Below are 13,639 nucleotides of genomic sequence, written 5' to 3'. Positions count from 1 at the left end.
GTAAAATATGAGTGATATAGATAATAGCTCACTTTGATAATCTTATGCTAAATCACTGTTGTAGCCATTTTTTGAGACAAATCAGAGGATGGATACATAATCATTTCCGTCACTGAATATGTCCTGAACTTGAATTACATCAAGAAATAAAAGCAGTATTGTACTGTATGCTAAGCATGTCTGGAGCAGGCACTTCTCAAAAACAGTGACTGTGGAAGGAGGAGATGAGTGAGGGAAGCCACCAAGATACCCATGACAGCTTAGCAGGAGTTATCGGTTTTGTGGCTGTTATTGTACAAACTGTGCGTAGTGAGACTTTTGCATTTATTTCTGTGTATTTCTATACTTAAAATTGAGGGATTCCAGTAATTCTGACCAGGATTATGTGAAGAAGACAAGTTCTGTTTTTGTTAAAAGACACAGCAGAAGATAAAGTATTTTAGAAGAATCTAGCTCAGTGTTATGCTGAGCAAGCCAGCTTGTCTACTCCCAGATAAAAGCAGTGGAGGTCTGCATGCAAGAATGAGTCAGAGTGCACAGACCAGTTTCCCATTTTCTATTTTGGTAACTCTTACCTCGTGGGAGGGAGTACTTCCTTCTTCTGCTGCTTTGCTCATACTTGCATAGTGATGGTAAAAATTGGAGGCGGTGAACTGGTTTGTGTAGTGTTGATGCTTCTTGGTGCTAAGATTAACAGATCTTAAGCACACAATTACTCAGACAGAATCTCACATTGGGCTTATTTGCTTTCACTTTTTTGTGTGTGCGTGTGTAATTGCTTTGAAGCAGTTGCAGTGAAGGCTTAACACAGTGGTGTCCAAAGACATTCCAGAAATGGCCAAGAGGGTGCAGGTTTTCTTTGCAGCCACTGACTCCGGCAGGTGATTTCACTGATTAACATCACTTTGAGCAGAGGGGATGAGTTAATCTGACAGTGGTGTCTTTGGACACCACTGTCTTAATATGTGGTATGAATGTCTCTGCAGAAAACTGCTGCGAGTGACGCTTATGTTTAAAGGAGGATTATGTGTTGCTATCACTGGACTCCAGGCTGTGAGCGTTAGCAAAAGCTTATAAACTTTTGGTATCAGACTTTAATCACATATAGAGGTGCAAAACCCTGTTTTCACTGGAGACAAGACCTGATCCGGGGTGTCTGTGCCTGTTGTGTTGTAGCTGGGTGTTGACCGACAGTAAACTCTGAGGGAATGCAAGTACTTCCTGTAGACACCAAGCGCTGCACAGATGGTTTCAAAAAGCGGATATTTGGTCTCACCACACTTCTGTGAAACCTTGATTGTTGTGCCTCTGAGTCCACCAAAACACATTGTTTTGCTTCTTTTTGGACCCCAGACTTTCCTTTCCCATGCCACATTGACCACCTCTGACTGGGGGCTCTTGATGCATTCTCAGGCCATTGTGGAGATATAATCTCTTCATCTAGTCCTGGGTCTTCCCCGAGGTCTCCTCCCAGATGGACGTGCCTGGAACTCCTCCCTAGGGTGACACCCAGGAGGCATCCTTACCAGATGCCTGAACCACCTCAGCTGGCTCCTTTCAACGCAAAGGAGCAGCGACTCTACTCCGAGCTCCCCACGGATGCAGAAACTTCTCACCCTGTCATTATGGGAGACACCAGCCACCCTCCTGAGGAAACCCATTTCAGCCGCTTGTACCCGCGATCTAGTTCTTTCGGTCATGACCCAACCGTCATGACCATAGAGTAGGAACGAAGATTGACAGTAGATCGAGAGCTTTGCCTTTTGGCTCAGCTCCCTTTTCGTCACAACAGTATGGTAGTTGAATGAAATACCGCCCCTGCTGCACCGATTCCCACCAAACCGGAAACCCTCCTCCCTGCCAAAATGACAAGAAAATTCAAAATGGCAGACTTCCTGTTTGGAGTAGACCAATGGTGCAAGAGACGTTTTTGTACGTCTATGCCAGTCACACGTGTACCAATTTTCATCTCCCTACTGCAAAAAAAACCCTATGGGGAGGTTTTTTTTTTAAAGTTTCAAGGGGGTGCTGTAGAGGCATTTTGCCCCACCCATGGCTGAGGTCCCTATCACCTGTATGAGGTTGTCATGCTTGACCTGTGTTTCAATTTTCATGATATGACAAAATTAAAGCCATCAAAAGGAAGAACGTAATTTCATGGTGAAGGACCGATATTCGGCATGCCCCCACACGCCATTACTCGTAGCTTCATGGTGATTATCCTGTGTGTTCACCAACTTGTTCTGCATGTTTTAGAAGTGGAATGAAGTTGATGGAGTTAACTATGTGACATCAGAACCTATTAAAGTATAAATAGGACATTTCCTGTTACCACCGGGGGGCGCTATGAGTGAGGTGGGAAGTTAATATATGGGGATGTTCAGGGCGGAGTCCTCATCATGTCCAGCCAGTTTGAAGGATCTACGATGCAATATGTGGACGTGACAGCTGTTCGAAGTGAAACGTCGTGCTCGAAAACGCTCGGCAATATTTGACGAACACTAGCAACCAAGCCTTTTGACCTACAGAAATTCTTTTGATAACTTTTGATCAGCATGGGGTCATGATGATGTTGACCAAATTTGAAGATGATTACTTGAAATCCCTAGGACGAGTACATTCAATGTAAGTAGTGGAAATGGCCAAAAATGGCAAAAATAACCTCAAAATCTAAACTTAAAATCAAAATGGCCGACTTCCTGTCGACATTTCACCATGACGTTAAGAGACGATAGGGTCCTCGTAGGACTTTGTCCTACTTGGGCCCTAATAATTATCTGGCCTGATGGGGGTTCTCATTGGCCTGGCGACCCACCTACCCAATATGACAGGAATATAGTGAAACGCTGTGAATATATTACAGGTTTCTCGAGTACTTTGTTAGAGCAGTGTTTTCTTGTAGTACAATAAATATGGAGGTGTGCTGCTGTTGAACCAGGAGGGTTTGGACATCTTCTCCTAATTCCCAGCTGGAACAAAACACTGAAGTGTAAATTCACTTCACCTTCTATGCCGGATGTGTGTGTGTGTGTGTGTGTGTGTGTGTGTGTGTGTGTGTGTGTGTGTGTGTGTGTGTGTGTGTGTGTGTGTGTACACGACATAAAGCAAGCTGTTTTTGAGTTTGAGTCCCTGAAGTAGACTTGATTTGGAAGACTTGGAAGGCTAATCTGTTTGACTGTAACACTATAACAGCAGCTCTGTTTAGCATAAGACATTATCAGCATATTTTAATCCCCCAAATACTCTGAAATGTGTCTTTGGAGTAGGTTTGCAATTAATAATTATTATCTTGCCAAAACAATGTTTTGCAAGATTTGTTAGTCAGTGTGTCTATATGTATGTTTTGTTTTGTTTTTGTAATCATTGCATTTTTCACATTTAGGTCACTCCGGAGCACAGTTTACATTGCAGACTCTTGCAAGTTCACATGTAGCAGTCCTATTGAGATACCTTTCAGCACACAAAAGGGTCAAGGTCACAGGAAGGTCAAACACTAAAATCACCAATACCTTGCCCATAAGCCATTACCTGGGATAAGCGATTGACTTTGACCTTGAGGTTTTGCCTTGAGGTCAAAGATGACCTACAATTAGGTTAAATTTCATATTTGAGTAAAACATGTCGTGTCATATGCCAAATTCAAGGGCTTGATGAGAGAATCCAGAATATATAAAACGTTATGACATCATTTGCTGATGTCATGATGAAATCTGCAAAAATTTAGATGGTTTTTTTTTTAAGGGTGTGAAAAGTGCAAATCATTTGCAGACTCTTAAGTTCACATATAGCAGTCCTATAGAGATACATTTCAGCACACAAGAGCCATGGTCAAGGTTACAGGAAGGTCAAACACTAAATCAGAAAAAACCCTTTGCTGGTTACAATGTGTGCTTTTTTTTTTGGCCTTCAAATGTGGCATGAATATTGTGAATGGCCTTGCCCATCAGTCCCTCTTCATGGTGACCATACCTCGTGGTAGTCTCTCTTGTTCACCTTTTGGCAAGATACAGCTGTTTGGGCACCCCTGATAATTTTCATGATTTTCCTTTATAAATCATTGATTGTCTGGATCAGAAATTTAAGTTAAATATATCATATAGCAGACAAACACACTAATATTTGAGAAGTGAAATGAAGTTTCCAGTATTTACAGAAAGTGTGCAATAATCATTTCAACAAAATTAGGCAGGTGCATAAATTTGGGCACCCTTGTCATTTTATTGATTTGAATACATTTAGCACTAATTTTTGGAACACAAAATTGGTTTGGTAAGCTCATTGACCCTTGACCTCCTTACACAGGTGAATCCAGTCATGAGAAAGGGTATTTAAGGTGGCCATTTGTAAATGTTTCCCCTCTTTGCACCTCTCCTAAGGCCCGAAGTGGCAGGCCAAGAAAAATCTCAGATAAGCCCAAGTGAAGGATGGTGAGAACAGTCATAGTCGACCCATAGACCTGCTCCAAAGACCTACAACGTCATCTTGCTGCAGATAGTGTCTCTGTGCATTGTTCAGCTATATAGCACACTTTGCACAAGGAGATGCTGTATGATGCTGTAATGCAGTGGAAGCCTTTTCTGCATACACACCACAAATAGTCTCTTGAGGTATGCTAAAGCACATTTAGACAAGCCAGCTTCATTGTGGAATAAGGTGCTGTGGACTGATGAAACTAAAACTAACTGAGTTGTTTGGACATAACACAGAGCGGTATGCATGGCTGAAAAAGAACACAGCATTCCAAGAAAAACACTTGCTACCTACAGTAAAATTTGGAGGTGTTCCGTCATGCTGTGTGGGTGTGTGGCCAGTGCAGGTACTGGGAATCTTGTTAAAGTTGAGGGTCACATGGATTCCAGTCAATATCAGCAGATTCTTGAAAACAATGTTCATGAATCAGTGACAAAGTTGAAGTTGCACCGGGGCCGGATCTTTCAGCAAGACAGTGACCCTAAACACTGTTCAGAATCTACTAAACCATTCATGCAAAGCAACAAGTACGACATTCTGGAATGGCCATCTCAGTCCCCAGACCTGAATATTGTGGTGTGATTTTAAGTGGGCTGTCCATGCTCAAAATCAACAAACCTGAGATGTTTTGTAAAGAAGACTGGTACAAAATACCTTCAACCAGAATCCAGACTCTCATTGGAAGCTATAGGAAGCATTTAGAGGCTATTATTTCTGCAAAAGGAGGATCTATTAAATATTGATGCATTTTTCTATTGCGGTTCCAAAATTTATGCACCTGCCTAATTTGACAGTTGACTGATATCATGATTGTTAATTGACTAATCAGACAGTTAATGCAGTAATTAATCAGCTGCTTTTAAGTGAATATTCAGCTCTTGTAGCCTTACAACAGTATTAAGCATGTTTCAACAGTCAAGAAGAAAAAATTTAATTCTTTTAAACATACTTGTATTGGCTGGCTCTTACTAATTTATAGCTTTAAAATGTTGAATTTCTTTAAAAAAAAAAAAAAAAAAAAAAAAAAAAAGATGATTAGGGGAGGGAAAGGATCTCAATGCCATTAACTGGTATGCTCAGGATTGAGTATTTGTTTCTTGATGGATTGTGCAGTTTTTCTTTGGAAAAACATAATCCTTTGGCCAGTTGGCCATGAGAGGCCATTAGACTCTAACCCTACAGTCAAATGAGCTACAAGTGACACAAGAAAAGCAACAAGCTGCCATTCATTTTTAATCATAGTTTATGTTTTACAGCGACAAGGGGGAAAGTGGTTGCTATGCTACCAGCTAGGTGGGCCAAGAATAGAGAAAAAAAGTCCATTATTTTAATGCAGTGTGATTCTCAGTGAAGGCAGTGTGATGTCAGGTGGTTGCTTGCTCGCTCGAACAAAATAATCCAAGATGGCAGAATACCCTCCAAAACAGCTGTATTTCCATATAAATCTAATATGATTGGGATTTTTTTTCTCATTTTATAAATGTTAGTGAGAAATAAAGACTTCTAAATCTAAAAAAAGCTCTTTTTAATCAGCTAATACCTCTGAAGAAAGTTACAAGAGATCTTATAACGATATTAGCGTGCTAACTAGCAATAAATGTATGTTACTGTGAAAGATGTTGGACTGAAACAATAGACAGTACATATAATGGATAGAACATTTTCGAAATGTGTTGCAAATATTTGCACAAAAATAAAGTTTATCAGTTTGAACATTACATATCTTCTCTTTGTGTGTCAATTGAATATACGAGGTCTGTTAGAAAACTATCCGAGCTTTTTATTTTTTGCAAAAACTATATGGATTTGAATCATGTGCACTTGCATCAGCCAAGCTTGAACCTTTGTGCGCATGCGTGAGTTTTTTCACGCCTGTCAGTTGCGTCATTCGCCTGTGAGCACGCTTTGAGTGAGCAGTGGTCCACCCCCCTTGTCGGATTTTCATTGTGAGGAAAATGTCTGAACGATTTGGAGCTTTGCTGCATCAAATTTTTCCAGAAACCGTGAGAGACAGCCAGGTGGAAACTATTCGGAAGATTCAGACGGCTTTCAGGGACGATTCTATGGGGATCACACAGATTAAGGAGTGTTACAACCGGTTTAAAGACGGTGCACAATGGCTGAGGGTGCGGCGCGCTCCGAGCGGCGATCGACAGGCTGAAACGACCAGATCATTTCCAAAGTGAACGCTTTGTTGATCCGGGACGTCATCTGACTACTACAGAAATGGCAGAAGATGTGGACATAGCACTTTTTTGGCACATTCCACTGTTTTTGTCATGAAAAGACGTGCGGAGGAATTCGCGCGTCGGGATGGGCCCGCGGATAACAAAACGCAACGCCGTGATGAAGCCTCACAGGAAATGTTGTGGCATGTCCAGCTCGTCCACAATTTCTTGGATAATCACACAACTGAAAAGCCACCGAAAGCTGTCTGAATCTTCCGAATGGTGCAAGAGCTGGGCATGTTACAACATGTCCTGTGAGACCAACACGGAGGTGCTTTTGTCCCGCGCCATTAGCGGCTCCGTGGCGAATTCCTCCGCTCCTCTTTCCATGACAAAAACTCCTGTAACAGTGGAATGTGCCGAAAAAGTGCTATGTCCACATCTTCTGCCATTTCTGTAGTAGTCAGACACGTCCCGGATCAACAAAGCGTTCACTTTGGAAATGATCTGGTCGTTTCAGCCTGTCGGTCGCCGCTCCGAGCGCGGCGCGCCCTCCGCCATTGTGCGCCGTCTTTAAACCGGTTGTAACACTCCTTAATCTGTGTGATCCCCATAGAATCGTCCCTGAAAGCCTTCTGAATCTTCCGAATGTTTTCCACCTGGCTGTCTCTCACAGTTTCTGGAAAAATTTGATTCAGCAAAACTCCAAATCATTCAGACATTTTCCTCGCAATGAAAATCCGACGAGGGGAGAGGGCCACTGCTCACTCAAAGCGTGCTCACAGGCGAATGACGCAACCGACAGGCATGAAAAAACTCACATGCGCACGAAGGTTCAAGCTTGGCTGATGCAAGCGCATATGATTCAAATCCAAATAGTTTTTGCAAAAAATAAAAAGGTCGGATAGTTTTCTAACAGACCTCGTATGTTGAAGAGGATTTGCAAATCATTGTACAGTGGTCCCTCGTTTATCGCGGGAGTTACGTTCTAAAAATAGCCCGCAATAAGCGAAATCCGCGAAGTAGTCAGCGTTATTTTTTACAATTATTATCGACGTTTTAAGGCTGTAAAACCCCTCACTACACACTTTATACACTTTTCTCAAACAGGTATTAACAGTTTCTCACTTTTCTCTCGTATGTAAACACTCTCAAAGTTCAAACCTTAGTAGAAAAATAAAACCAACCTGTTTTCAGGCCCAAATATTTTTTTGAGAAATAAAAATAGAACGTTTTCCTACAAATAATTATGATGGCTTTTAGAACTAACGAATTTAATTTTAACGATCAACCTACAAGGTTGGACACATAAGAAATTACTAATGGTGACTGACCAGTATTTCACAGTTCCTCTGATCGCGCCTCTTCATCCTGGTGCCGCGCCTTTTTCCACCGAGTCATACCTCAGTGCAGGTGTCTTTTTCCAAGTGAAGAACACAGTTATGGGTAGTTGTTGGCGCTCTTTTTTCTTCTGGGCGAGAAGATTCTTATAAACAGTCACGCAGAACACAATGCGCATACTCTCCCTTCGCAGTGCCGCGACCGGCGTGCTTGATGAGGATGCAGAACACAATGCGCTGTAAAAAAAAAAAGCATGCAAAATTGGACTAAAAAAATCCGCGAAACTGCAAGGCCGCGAAGGTGAACCACGTTATGGCGAGGGACCACTGTATTCTGTTTTTATTGACATTTTACACAACGTCACAACTTCATTGGAATTGGGGTTGTACATCTTAAACACATTTTCAAAGTATTTGTGTGTTTTAAGGAGCTGTCTATGCATTTGCACATTTGACAGCCTTTGTAAACATTTTAAACATGTTTTTAAAGAACTTTCTGTTCTTTCACACATTTTACACCCTTTTCAAACATTTTAAATGTGTTTTTATAAAAACTTTCTATTCTATTTTTATCATTTGTCATATTTTAAACATTTTTTTAAACATCTCTGTATGTTTTTAAATGTCTTTGGCACAACTAACACATTTTAACATAAATAATAAGCGATGGGTACTGATAAGATTTTATCTATCATTGCCATTATCGATTCTGCTCATCGATCTGATTCCTTATCGATTCCCTTATCAATACCGCCTGTGAATTTTCTGTGTACTAAAACTAGGCTTTATAGGTTTTCTTTGTCAATAACATTTTATTGAGTCATAAAGTAAATAAATATGAAATTGGTCACTGGATCCTCGATCTCTGGATATAAATAAAAATAAACAAAATCTGTAGTTTTTCTCAAAAGCTTTTCCTTTCAGATATTAGTGGCACAAATCTAACGCCATACCTCTGAGCTGAGCTCTTACAGCTGGCTGTGCTGCAAGTCAACATCAATGTAATTCATAAAGAACGCAGGACATCTCATTTTGGGAGGAAAAAAAAGGTTTGTTTGTTGTCTGTGTTACAATGTTTGGAAAGAGGTGTCATTTGATTTAAATGGTGATTCGCTTTGAAGTTATTCATTCTGACCAGACTCTAATATGTCTCGGCAGAGAGCGGCGCAGTGTTTGGAGCTGTGCCAATGGAATTTAGGACAATTCTTGTTTCTTGACTGCAACAAGACAAGAGTCCCAGTTAGTAACCTTAATCCACACAAAAGTAACTCATGATTGACATTTTTAAGTGCCTTTGAGAGGGGTTAAGAAATGGACTTGTCGCTTCTGAAAAGCAGCAAAGCAATGAGCCAACGAAGCAGTGGGTTGGAGCACTGCTTCGTTGTTTCATGCTTCAAAGTGGAGCCATTACAGAAGTGGTTGATTATAGACCCGCAGCAGGGTCTTTAATCAACATAAATAAATGATCATTTTCCCAATAAAACACCCTAAAAAAAACAATGGCCACTCTGAAGGACCGATAAGCAAAAAGGCTATTAATGTCGGTGGATCGAATCATTTCTCAATGATTTTCGAAAAGAACTGGTTCATCATCCCTCATGCTCCCCTGAAGAACTCGGTCGCTCCCAGGGGGGTTGCGCCTCACAGTTTGAAGACCACTGGTCTAAACTATTATAATAAGGCAAAGTAAGCTGATTATAAGATATTGATAACGTCTATCTAGACTCTGCATGTCAAGAACAAAGCGGTACTCCACAGCGGTTCGCCACACCCAGGGATATGTGTGAAACTTATAAATTACAAAGCAGGCAAGATGCATTTTGTTGATACTACGTTAATTTATAAGTTGATGCCGTTTTATGTCTAAATTTGAATATGCACTGATCTCATCTGGCATATCGTACACTTTCATTTTCAGGTTCATGTTTTGGGGGTGGGAGGAATAAGGTAAATTGACCATAAATGGTCAATTTACCTTATTATTCCAGTTTCTGACTGGAATAATCCGTTTACTCGCTAACTGCCTGGTTTACTGTTTCCTCTTTTCACCCCAGAAACAGACAGCAGACTCAGGGGTGTGCTCACACCTCTTGCACTTAAGGTCTGGCTATGCCTCCTGCACAGAGCACAGAACTAGAGTGACAACACAGTCTGTGGAAATGAGATGAAATGTCAGTGACTTAGGGAAATGAATAAGAATGTGTCTATAATCATACTGTGCAGAGTTGTACTGTGTATTCCACATGCAGTTCTGTGAACCCAACCGTTGCATGTGTATCGTATGGTTCAGTACAAATACATCTATTGTGACACCCCTAATATATATATAGTGTGTGTGTATATGTATGTATACTAGCCATCGTCACTTCAGCTGGCTTCATCTGTCTGAAGCATACTTACCTTTTGCTGCAGACCAGCATCTCTGCCATGCCAGGGTGTCTTCTTTTTGTTGCAGTAAGCAAGTTGTATTCCTGTGGTATGCTGTGCCTTGCACATATTGCATTTGGCAGTATTTTATTTGGTAACTTTGAAAATAAATAAATAAAATTTCCAAGCTTTGCTTTTATATCTGCATTGTTTCTCCTTGCGTTAGCTTCTAACTTCTCCATGCCAGAGATGGCATGAAGGGCCAAGATGGCACAGGTTTCCCTTGCTACCGTTCAGCTTAGCAGGAACTTTCACAGATGATCAAGACTTTAATTTGAGTGGAGGAGCTCATCAGTAAAACCACCTGTTGAGATGATGAGCTGCAAGAACATGCACCATTTTGGCCCTTTATGGCACACTGTTGCTCACTCCTGCTCTGCACTGTCGCAGCATTGTGTAACTTTAAATTATCTCCCACTACTTGATTACATAAATATTTATTGATTTATTTGTATTTGCTGTTTTTGTTGATAATGTTGACTAATTGTTGAAACCCTACTTTTGGAGAATGTGATCCAGTAATCAGGCAGTCAGTAGTATCAGGGCTGTGAAATTAAAGTTGTGAAATCCGAGGAAAATTTGCAGGGGTCGGGGGGGGGGGGGGGTACAGCTCCCCAGGAGCCGGGGTCTAGGGCCCTGTGGGGCCCCAGAATTAAATTTTTATCCAGTGATACTTTTTTCAGCATCTCCTGGAAGAACAAATCTCAAAATTAGTGGATATTTAAATGATCCTATATTCAACCTTTTATTTGACCTGTCAATGATGATGTTGAAGTAACAGAATATGACATGGAAGTAGGACCTGGAATGATTTTCCTTTTAATTGTAAACCAAATTATGCATTAACTCAGAACAATTAAACTACATGAAATTTATGAAGACTGAAAAGACTGTTGCAGCATTTCAAAAACCACAGCTAAAGCTTGTAGAATATTTGGAAAATCATGCTAAAATATCATTAACAATGCTTACAGTAAAAAGTCACTTAAATTCTTGTGTAAATTCATGCAGCCTAAATCCATTCAAAGCCACAATGTCTTTTTTACAATGAAAGAAATTCTAGATTAGTAAAAAAAAAAAAGTCACATAATCTTGTCTAAAATCCTGTTTGAACAGCAGAATGTTTATTTTCCAGGGAGAGAAAAGTTCTTACCCTGTTTACTGAGAGAACGCAGTTCACTTTTCCCGTTTATCTTTCAGGTGTGTTGATGAAGCCAGCGACAATTCCGCGGATTCTTGTCCTTATAAGACTTTTTCAAACCGTCTTTCTCACCATCTTCTCTCTGTGTGACGTCGGTCCGTGACACAGACATGCTGCACAAATCTTCTTTTAAAAACTTGAAAGCTCTAAAAAAAAATGGGATATCCACATGCTAAGTGTAGCTTCAGCGTCTTGCAGGAGCCACACAGCGTCGCCGCAGCAACCAGCCAGTCCTGCTTTACGTCAACTGTCGTAACAGCTACGCTTTGAGTGGCATTTTTCCTCCGCGAAACTCCGCGGATCCGAGGAAACTGATTTGTATCTGTAACACACAGATCAGTGTCCGCAGACTTATAAAACTTACACGACCTCGTAAAAAAAGAGAACGCTTTGCGATAAGCATTTTACGGTAAAAACTCAGTGATGTTCATGATTAAAGAGTACATCACTAACACCCCACCCCCCTCTCCCCATGATGAAATCCGCGGAATCCCGCGGATCCGCGGAGTTTTCACAGCCCTGTAGTATATAAACGTGATGATTTGTTTTCTTATTACTGAGTGCGGCACTGGAATTCTCAGATTAATCTGCTCCAGAGTTCACTTGGAATCGACTTGTCTGTAAACACACACTCGTGGAGTCTTCCTCTGTGTAACTTGCAGAATATGAGTCAGCGTGCACTCACACACACACTCAGGAAATGAAAGCTCAGAAACAATAAGAGCAGGTTTTGTTTTTCTGTCTACTGGTGGACTTCATATTTTGATGTTTTTGCTCAAGTTTTCCCATCCAGCTATGCCCACCAACCTGGTCTGCTTTACTGCTAATAACTACTTGTAAGATTAACAGTAGACTATGTTGTCATGCACATATATTCTTAACGTGCTGGTGCATGGAGGGGAGTGCCATTTCAGATCAGGTCTTCTCAAATCAGAGCTGTTTGTTTTCATTGTTCTGGCAGACAGCTGGATGCGTGGACCCACAGCTGTTGCACCTTTCAGGATCCTCTGGGTGGGCGTTGTTGTTGCTGTGACCAGTGGGCTGGCAAGGGGGTGTGGACATTTGATATGTAGATGCCACAATCGCAGGCGTCCTCTAGTGGCTGTTTTTATGAAGTACACCTGTCTATAGTTTACTGTATCTGGACATATTTGGGTTCAGTCAAAAGAAAATGCAGTTTTATGATGGCTGATGACTTTAGGATGTGATTCTTTATAAGAAAAGGTCACAATGAGACACTTCTTCATTTATGATGTAGAAACTCAGGCTGTGTTGAGAGGAAAAATTAGAACTCTGATTTAAAAAAAAAAAAAAAAAAAAAAGATACTTCCGTTGATAAGCTGTCTGACATGGTAATAAAGTATGTCACATTTTCTCACAACTTGGATTTCTCTTCAATTTGGAGCACGACCCCTATGGAGCTTTTTGGGAGCTATAAGATACAGATATTGGGGAGCAAAAAATTTGCAATTGCAATGTAGATGCCACTATATAACTTTGTTTCTCCCTAGCTTTTACAAAATATTAGAAAATAAGTGCTACACATATTACATTTATACAGAAATACAGCTGTCTGGGAGCGTATTCTACCATTTTGGGATTATTTTGTTTGAGCAACCAACCAATCTGTGTCATTCTGTCATCACGTCTTCACTCTTGGCAATCCCTGTGTACAAGCGTTCAGTATTTGAATAAATTGCCACTTGTTTCTTGCCACTGTGAAACAACCACTCTAATTGAAAATAAATGGCAGCTGATTGCTGTACCTCTTTCTTGTAGCTAATGTGACAAAGGCAGGGTTCTCACCAGGAGTTTTTCACAGCATAGGGGAGAACCTGGCACGGAATAGCCAAAGGAATTAAAGCATCAGGCCAAAACACAGAAGAGTAAATGGAAAATAGACTGCATTTATATTGCACGATTCCATGTGCATCAGAAGCTCAAAGCATTTTACAAGCCAATTTACCATATTTGGCCTCTTTGTGAAGTTGTCCAACAAAAACAGTGCAAAAAGGTCAATACCAAAACCAGCC

At 40.8% G+C, this 13,639-nt stretch overlaps 1 protein-coding gene across 2 annotated transcripts in view; it reads left to right on the top strand.

The window, feature by feature from the left end:
• nr3c1 (nuclear receptor subfamily 3, group C, member 1 (glucocorticoid receptor)) overlaps positions 1-13,639 on the top strand; it is a 64,533-nt gene that overhangs the window by 36,092 nt on the left and 14,802 nt on the right. The gene's annotated exons all lie outside the window — the stretch shown is intronic.

The sequence above is a fragment of the Thalassophryne amazonica genome, chromosome 11 (genome assembly GCF_902500255.1).
Source record: "Thalassophryne amazonica chromosome 11, fThaAma1.1, whole genome shotgun sequence".
In the NCBI taxonomy this organism is placed as follows: Eukaryota; Metazoa; Chordata; class Actinopteri; order Batrachoidiformes; family Batrachoididae; genus Thalassophryne; species Thalassophryne amazonica.
This window is presented reverse-complemented; position numbering and strand designations above follow the sequence as displayed.